This window comes from Lactuca saligna, chromosome 3, assembly GCF_052625555.1.
Source record: "Lactuca saligna cultivar CGN05327 chromosome 3, ASM5262555v1, whole genome shotgun sequence".
In the NCBI taxonomy this organism is placed as follows: domain Eukaryota; kingdom Viridiplantae; phylum Streptophyta; class Magnoliopsida; order Asterales; family Asteraceae; genus Lactuca; species Lactuca saligna.
The window spans coordinates 80,076,418-80,083,707 of record NC_136419.1 but is presented as its reverse complement, the minus strand read 5'-3'; the positions used below and the strand labels follow the sequence as shown (position 1 = coordinate 80,083,707).

Genomic DNA, 7,290 nt, shown 5'->3' with positions numbered 1-7,290 from the left:
GGTAAAGGTCGAGCACCTACAGCCTCATGGCAAGGTTCAGCTGTTACCCATTCCTATGTGGAAGTGTGAAGAGATCACTATGGACTTCATTACGAAGCCATCGAGGACAGCGAGGGGAGTGGATGTCATATGGTTGATCGTAGACAGACTGACAAAGAGTGCCACTTCATTCCAATCAGCAAGAGCATATTCGCAGAAAAGTTAGCAAACATCTATGTTCGAGAAGTGGCGGCCAGGCATGGGGTGCCGGTGTTTGTGGTTTCGGATATGGATGTTCGGTTTACATCCAGATTTTGGAAAAGGTTTCATGTAGAACTAGGTACTGAGCTACATTTCAGTACATCATATCACCCTCAAATTGATGGACAGAGTGAGAGGACGATCAAGACATTCAAAGACACGCTGCGAGCCACTACAAGAAAAAGATGAAATAACTACGGAAAATTTATGTAGCTAAAACATGATAGTCCGTAGCTAAACATGATTAGGGACGGAATTTGCTATGGAATCATTCCATAGCAAAATTCTTCGTTAATAAAGGTTTGTTACGGAATCCATAGGACCTTCGCGATGGAATTTACAACAGACTTATTCCATAGAAAAATAGCTATGAACAACATCTGTAACAATGTTGTAGGCAATTAACTATAATTTTTTCCGTAACAAATCTATAGCAAATTAACTACGACTCGATCTGTTAGTTAATCTGTCAAAAATTAATTACAAACTAACCCTATAGCTAATTTCCGTAGAAAATATACCATGGATAATATCGTAGCAAATATTCTGTAGTGAATTTACTACAATCGAACCCCATAGAAAATATGTCGTAGCAAAATTACTAGGAAACTACTTTCGTAGCAAAATTACGACGGTACATTTTTTCTGTTGCAAATATTTCATGGTAAATTTACCACGAGTTACTTCCATTGCAATAGCAAAATGTGGTAATGCAACCCGAAGCAAATTTATAACAAAATCTAACATTATGAAATTGCAATAAAAAATAAATAAATAATTACATAAATTCTTAATAAAAACATACTTCCATTGCAATAGCAAAATGTGGTAATGCAATCCGAAGCAAATTTATAACAAAATCTAACATTATGAAATTGCAATAAAAAATAAATAAATAATTACATAAATTCTTAATAAAAACATACTTTATCATCAAATGAAATACTTAGGGACAAAGTTACATATTCTTCCTACCGATCGAGGAAAAAATTACTTGTTCGAAGCAAAAGTCACTAAAAATAGAACTTTCTTCTGCTATATCCCAGGCATGTGGCACAAATTATTATTTCTTGACCAATATGATGACAGCCTTGTGTACCCTTTATTGTCTTTGCACAGCTTCAACCATTGACTTGTAGAGAAAACTCCAATGGACCGGACACTGGTCCTTGTGTTTTTCCTTTTTGATTTCAACTTCAGCCATTTACCCATTCACCTATATGGAAAACCATTTCCATGACCCATCAAAAAAATTTCTAAGCAAATAATCCCCCTATCTATCAAAAAATCATTCCCATATTAATGATAAGCTTGCTTAGAGAATTCGATACAAGTGAGGGTGGAATTGGGTTTTTAAAATCGCATCAGCCTTTAAAGGTATAAAAAGGTCAAATGCTAGATCCCTTGCATCAATACATTCCATCATTGCTACTAAAATATGAGTTAACAACCATCAAATAAAATCAAAAAACAATCACAAAGAGAGAAATAACCTTTGTATATTGAAGCCCCCTACCGCAAGAACGTAATTCAAATCCACTATTCCAACATTAAGTATGTTTTAAGCTATGCATGAAATTTATACTCTGCATTTCCGATTAACTAGTGTAGAAGATTAATGTAAAAATTAATTAAAACAAAAGTGTATATTCAACTAAAAAATAAGCACCAATGTAGTACTTTCTGTACCGAAAAACTTCTCCAGTTCCATAAAATCCACTGGGAAAGGGCATGCAAAATCTGAGACACAATCTTATCAAGAAAATCCATAAAAAAAATATAGCATAGATAATACTAGAATATATAAAACTCTATACATGAATACAAACTAAAAATATATGTATCCTGTAGTGTAAACACTCATCAAGATGAAGCTACATAAAATCTTAAAGGGACAGAGTGAATGTCGCAACTTTGGAATTTTCTACAAAAATATGGCCATCATACGAAGTAAGCAATGACGATGGTCATCATGAATCAAAAAGAAATATAGATCAAAATACTTAACAACTGTAAATCTTTTTCTCCAAAAAACCATTAAAAATTTAACATAGATAGAGTAACCACAAAACCTTCATCCTGGACAACTTATGTTCAGTCAACTGTCAATAAACAAACAGAGAGGTTAGTTTAAGCAACAACATCTTCAATTTCATCTACAAAAACAAAAAAAAAAGTACTTTAAGTAACAACAAATTTAAAATCCAACACAACCCACAAAACTTCCATTGTTAAAGTTGTTTGATCGATTCTGATGGTTGCTAGTGTTTAAGGTTGAGTGTTGGTTGTGGTTTTAGATAGGTAGGGAGGGATGAAAAGAGAAAGACGGTGTGTGCTGGCTGCAGCGACTGTGAGTGGCAATGAAGGTGTTTGTCGTGTCCCCGAAGAGTAGTGAGTCGTTAGAGGTAACACGTGTTAGAGAAGCTAGGGTTTCAAGTTTTTTAAGGATGGAGGCCATTAAAGGAGATTGCGATGGAGTGGAGAAAACCCTAAAATACCAATGATGGCGGGGACAATGGCAAACGATGGGGACGGCGAAAAATCGAACTTGGGATATTTAAAAATCAGTGTTTCCAAAAAGTGAACCCCTGAACCAGTAAATATGAAAAAAATTCAGCAAAGCGTAGAAGAACAAATATAAAAAAATGCTAGTACCTTGGGATTCATAAGCAACTCTTTCTCGTCTTCACCTAGGAAATGAGAAAACGGCCAGGGTTTCTCAATCGTCAGAGAGAAAGGTGAGAGTTGGTTTAAACTACAATTTCGAAGGATTAATTTGGAATTCAAATGAAAAGGTCAATAAAAGGGATAGGTTTCTTCATGATTCGATTTGAAACCATAAATTAGTTTGATTTCACGATTTTTTATCAAAACCGTAATGAACGGTTTAGTTGTGGTTTCAAAAATTTTAAACCATATATAGTCGGACCGTGAAACCAAATCGGAGTCAAACCATTAGTAATGGTTCAGTTTCGTTCAGTTTTATTTTTTAATGGTTCGACTTCGATTTTTTATTGACAAAAACCGTTACTAATAGTTTGGCTTTGGCTTGACCTAAAAACCGAAAAAAATAGACCATGAACACCCCTAGTGAGTAAGATAATGATATACATTTGTCGAGATATTTGCGGAGAGATTTAACAGACAGTCAATCGATAAGTGGTGAAAGGTTGTTGGATCAATAACCTACATTGTGCATTGAGTAATTATACTTTGTTACATATTTTACATTATTCTCAAGACTTAAATTATAATATTATTATATTAATAGTTTGTATTATTATTATTATTATTATTATTATTATTATTATTATTATTTCAGATTTCCTTTATTATATAGTATAGATATAAATAATAGCTACGACCTATGATTTAGTAGCAAATTATGTAGCAAGATATCAACATATTTGACTCCGTAACAAATATCGTAGCAAGCTAGCTACGAACTTAGATTCGGTAGCAAAATAGCTACAAATATTCATTTCGTAATAATTTATGTAGCAAAATAGCTACTAACTTTGATCCGTAACAAAATTTGTTGCAAAATACCTATGACGTATAAATCCCTAGCAAATTTTGTAGCATGATAACTACGGACTTCGATTACGTAGCAAAATTTTGTAGTTGTTCAAATATTAGCTACAAAACGTAATTTTGTAGCTAATTCCGTAGAAAATAGACCTACGTCTAACTATTATGTAGTATAGTCCATAGTAGAATAGCTATGATTTTTAATTCCGTAGCAAAATTCCATAGTTATTCAAATATTGGCTACGGAATGCGATTCTATAGTAAATTCTATATCGAAATAGCTACGCGAAGCCATTCCGTAGCATATTCTATAGTAGAATAACTATGGATTGTACTTCCGTAGCAAAATTTCGTAGTTATTTCAACTTTTTCTTGTAGTGAATGTTGCTTAACATCCAAGCGCATTTTGTCTAAACCTGGATGGATCTAGTATCGTGTCTTGCGGGCTTCGTTCATGACTACTTCTCTGAATCCCCTAAGTTTAGTGACCCTTATGCGGTTCATGAAGTAATATGTTGCATCTTCCTTCATTTCCAAGTTCTTCTCTGTTCCACGCAGCGCTTCACTTGTTTTGTTTTTTGTCTTCATAGCATCTGACTGGGTTGTTCTGATTTGTGAGGTCAGGTGGGATTGGATGGTTATCGAGAGAGTTTTCACACGATGATTTGAGTATTCTTTTCGACTCAAGGCATCGGCTACCACGTTAGCCTTGCTCGGGTGGTACTTGATTTCGCACTCGTAGTCGTTTAGCAGTTCGACCCATCTTCGCTGCCTGATGTTTAGCTCTTTTTGATTCAAGATTTGCTGGAGACTCTTGTGGTCAGTGAAGATAGTGCACATGGTACCGTAAAGGTAGTGTCTCCAAATATTTAGGGCTAAGACCACTGCTCGCAGCTCTAGATCGTGGGTCGTGTAATTCACTACATGAGTCTTTAGTTGTCGGGACGCGTAAGCTATCACCTTTCCACGTTGCATGAGTACACAGCCTAAACCCTCATTTGACGAATCGTAGTAGACTATAAAGTCTTCTGTTCCTTCGGGTAGCGATATCACTGGGGCACTGCAGATTGCTTGCTTCAGAGATCGAAACGCGGTTTCCTACTTGTCCGTCCATACAAAGGGTACGTCCTTTTGTGTGAGCATGGTAAGTGGTTTGGCCGTCTTAGAGAAGTTTTGGATGAATCTCTTGTAATATCCTGCGAGACCCAAAATTGGCGACTTTCTGTGGGTGTTGTTGGAATTTCCCATCCTTCGATAGCTCGGATTTTAGAAGGATCCACATGAATTCCTTCCTGACTAACAACATGTCCCAAAAAGTTCACGCTTCGGAGCCAAAGCTCATACTTGGAGAGTTTTACGTATAACTTTTCAGTTCGTAGGGTTTCCAGGATTTGTCGAAGATGTTAGTCGCGTTCCTCTTCTCTTTGGGAATATACGAGGATATTACCGATGAAGACGATTATGAAGTTATGAAGAAAATGTTGGCAAATTCGATTTGTTAGATCCATGAATGCGGCAGGAGCATTCGTTAGACCGAAGGGCATTACGATAAATTTATAATGTCCATAACGACTTCGGAAGGCGGTTTTTGGAATATCCTCCTCCGGGACCTTGAGTTGGTGGTATCTAGATCATAGATCTATCTTTGAGAAGTGATTAGCTCCTTGGAGCTGGTCGAATAGGTCGTCGATTGGTGGAAGTGGATATCGATTTTTAACATTGAGGTTGTTAAGTTCTTTGTAGTCGATACACATCCTGAATGTACCGTCTTTCTTCTTGACAAAGAGAACTGGAGCTCCCTAAGGTGAGAGACTGGGTTGGATGAATCCTTTATCCAAAAGCTCACTTAGTTGACTGGACAACTCTTGCATCTTCGTAGGAGCCAATCTGTAGGGCGCTTTGGCGATGGGGGTAACTCCTGGTACAAGATCAATTCGAAACTCAACTTGTCTTTCTGGGGGTATCCCCGGAAGATCATCAGGAAAGACATCTGGGAAATCACAAGCTATTGGAATGTCTTGAATGTTGACCTCTTTCTTTGATTTGTCTACTATGTGATCCAGGAACATCAAGTCCCTCTTTCGTAGGTACTTCTGTGCTTTAATGCACGAGATAAGACAAAGGTTCGTGTTGGGTTTGTCCCCGTAAACAACTAGGGTTTCGTGATTTGGGAGATGAAGGCGAACAGCCTTCTCGTGACACATAATTTCAGCATGATGGGGGCTTAACCAATCCATGCCGATAATCACATCAAAACTCCTAATGGAAACATGCATTAACTTGATTTTAAATACGTGATGATTTAAGGCTAGGGTACATCAGATATAGATTTCTCCAGTGGATTCTGTCTTCCCATTAGCCATTTCCACTGCGAAGGTTTCATTAAGCTTCTAGGGTTGTAGATTTAACAACTGTTTGAATTTATTGCTCACAAAACTTCGTTCTGCTCCGGTATCAAATAAGATGCATGCATAAGTGTGTTTTAGGAGAAACGTACCAGTAACAATAGTGGGATCCTGAACCGCTTCTCCCTGACCCATAGCTAGCACCCTTCCTGTTCCTACGTTCCCAGGGTTGTTGGTGTTGGGGCAGTTCCGATGAATATGCCCTATCCTTCCACATCCGTAACAAGTGGGGCTTGATCGTGTGTTATTGTTCTTCTTGTTGTTGTTGTTACGGTTGTTTTTACTATTGTTGATGTTTCCTTGTGGTTGAATTTGGGGAGGATAGGTCCTGCAATACTTTGCCGTGTCACCCTTCCGATTGCAACGGGTGCAATGCGTTTTTCTGCATTCACCATTATGGTGGTAGTTGCACCTGTTGCACTTTGGGAGATTCCAAGAATATTGTTTGGGAGTGCTTGGATTAGCTGAGGCTAGAGTATGTATGGTGAAGGGTACTTGAGTGGTTGCAACATTGATCATCACTGTTTGTTGCTTCTTCGCTGATTCCGAGCCTTGTCGCCCTTTTCTTTTGTTATTCTTTCCTCTCTTGTTGTCATTCTCTTTCTTGCCTTCGATTTCCGCTGGTTTCTCGCCCTTTTGTTGTTGTGGGCGTACAGTTTCTTGGCCAATCTCTTGGCACTGTCGAACATTTCGGGTTTTGCAGCGATCACATTCCCTTGGATTGGGGAGGTCAATCCCCAGATGAATTATTCAATTTTCTTTCCTTCAGACGTAATCATGCCAGGGTACAATAATGATAGCTCGCTAAACTTTGATATGTATGCATCTATATCAGAGTTTCGGAAGGTGAGATCCCACATCTCTTGCTCCATCTTCTGGATTTCGCCACGAGGGCAATATTCAGCCATTAGCATTTCCTTCAGCTCCGTCCATGGCATAGAGTTGGCTACTGGGAGAGTCGTGGCCTCTATATGTCCATTCCACCAGGTGAAAGCCTGGTCGACAAAGGTGCACGTGGAAAACTTCACTTTCACTTCCTCGGGGCATTCACATATTTCGAACACTGATTCCACCTTCTCAATCCACCTTTTCAGGGCTATCACACCACCCGTGC

The 7,290-nt window shown here is 38.0% G+C and overlaps 1 long non-coding RNA gene across 1 annotated transcript; it reads right to left on the bottom strand.

The window, feature by feature from the left end:
- Positions 1 to 1,177: 1,177 nt before the first annotated feature.
- LOC145033809 (uncharacterized) lies at positions 1,178 to 3,101 on the bottom strand. The gene is made up of 3 exons (XR_013677719.1): positions 2,896 to 3,101; positions 1,734 to 2,828; positions 1,178 to 1,456 (listed from the first exon to the last, which is right to left on the bottom strand). It is a non-coding gene; the product is annotated as an uncharacterized LOC145033809 (long non-coding RNA).
- Between the last annotated feature and the right edge of the window lie 4,189 nt (positions 3,102 to 7,290).